The 2,017-nt window shown below is 52.4% G+C and overlaps 1 protein-coding gene across 1 annotated transcript in view; it reads left to right on the forward strand.

The window, feature by feature from the left end:
- The window catches only part of SUDS3 (SDS3 homolog, SIN3A corepressor complex component), a 36,833-nt gene that overhangs the window by 2,091 nt on the left and 32,725 nt on the right, over positions 1 to 2,017 (forward strand). The window lies entirely within an intron of this gene.

The raw sequence follows: 2,017 nt of genomic DNA on the forward strand, positions 1-2,017 counted from the left end.
GCCGGGGAGCCTCGGGGGACGGGGCTGGGGGAGACTCGCACCTTCCTCGCTAGCCGGGGGCGGGGCGGGGTGGGGTTTGTGTAGTGTAATGGATGTACATGTAATGCCTATGCACGTGTGTGTGTCACGTACACACGCGTGTGTTCCTACAGCCTTGCATGCGCATGTCTAAAAGCATGAGCTTTTGTGAGCTGACACATTTCATCCCCACCTGGGACCTGGTGGGGCAGGAGGAGCCGGGAGGGTCACTGCTTTGGGTCTTAACCTCAAGATCAGGGTTTCTCAACCCGCGGGTCTTGACCCAAAAGTGGGGTGCAAGAATATAGGGGAGGGTTGAGAACAAACTCTACAGATAGATTTTCCTTTAAAGGAAAAAATGTGGGGAACCGCAGCATTTCCCCTGCCGTCCCCCCATGTCTCACACACACACCGCTGCCCTTCACTCTAAGGGCAGCAGGTTGGGGGTGAGGGGCACTGGGTCGGGACTGGCCATCGATGTTTACAAATGGGTCCTGGTACAAAAAAGGTTGAAAACTGCTGCTCTAGACTCAAGCTCCCCTGCCCCCTATCAGACTTGAGGAACCCCGCTTTTTGGCTCCAGTAAAATAACCCAGTAGTTCCCCCATTGCAAAGAACTGGGACAGCAGCCAGGCCAAATGGGTTTGATGCTGTGGATTTCTGTTTCACATCTCTGGGTTTATTTTATGAATGGTGGGCAGGGGTTTGCGCACCTGAGTGGTAATGTTGCACATAACTCATGGCAGCCATGAAAGGACTTCACAGCATCCCTGCAACAGCCAAGTTGAGAATCATTATGTTATTTCCACAAGAGGGTGGGGGGGAAATTGGTGTGAAACAGTCACAGGAGAAACAGGAGGGATGAGGGGGGGTGGAGTTTGGGCTGGTTTTCAGTGGAGAGAGGGGTGGTAGTAACGGAGGAAAGTCCATAGGTAGTGAGAAGAGTGTAAGGCAGGGACGGGCAATTATTTTGGGCAGAGGGCCACTTACTGAGTTTTGGCAAGCCATTGAGGGCCTCATGATAGGTAGCCAGGGCCAGATAAATATTAATTTTCTAAATTTTTTAGGGGCCCTGCGGGCTGGATAGAATGGCCTGGCTGGCCACATCTGGCCCATGGACCGCAGTTTGCCCACCCCTGGGGCAAGGGGAGGAACAGAGGAGTGAAGTGAGGGAACATTGTAAAGTAGTACAGTGACAGGTTACAATGTCAGAGAGATTGTGTGAGATGGCACTAAGCATTAGTACTCGCCTCTGTTACATGTAGATGCTGAAGGACTTCTGTGAGGTGTATGCTTATCAATACTAAGCTGAAGCACCCAGAGAGTCGTGGTGGATGGGTCGGTTTTGACCTGGAAGGGTGTGGGAAGTGGGGTCCCGCAGGGTTCGGTCCTTGGACTGATACTCTTTAACGTCTTCATCAGTGACTTGGACGAGGGAGTGAAATGTACTCTGTCCAAGTCTGCAGATGACACAAAGCTATGGGGAGAAGTGGACACGCCAGAGGGCAGGGAACAGCTGCAAGCAGATCTGGACAGGTTGGACAAGTGGGCAGAAAACAACAATGCAGTTCAACAAGGAGAAATGCAAAGTGCTGCACCTGGGGAGGAAAAATGTCCAGCACACCTACAGCCTAGGCAATGACCTGCTGGGTGGCACGGAAGTGGAAAGGGATCTTGGAGTCCTAGTGGACTCCAAGATGAACGTGAGTCGGCAGTGTGACGAAGCCATCAAAAAAGCCAATGGCACTTTATTGTGCATCAGCAGATGCATGACGAATAGGTCCAAGGAGGTGATACTTCCCCTCTATCGGGCGCTGGTCAGACCGCAGTTGGAGTATTGCGTGCAGTCCTGGGCGCCACACTTCAAGAAGGATGCGGATAACCTGGAGAGGGTCCAGAGAAGGGCCACTCGTATGGTTAAGGGCCTACAGACCAAGCCTTACGAGGAGAGACTAGAGAAACTGGATCTATTCAGCCTCCGCAAGAGAAGGTTGAGAGG

The sequence above is a fragment of the Alligator sinensis genome, unplaced genomic scaffold, assembly GCF_000455745.1.
Source record: "Alligator sinensis unplaced genomic scaffold, ASM45574v1 scaffold692_1, whole genome shotgun sequence".
Classification (NCBI taxonomy): Eukaryota; Metazoa; Chordata; order Crocodylia; family Alligatoridae; genus Alligator; species Alligator sinensis.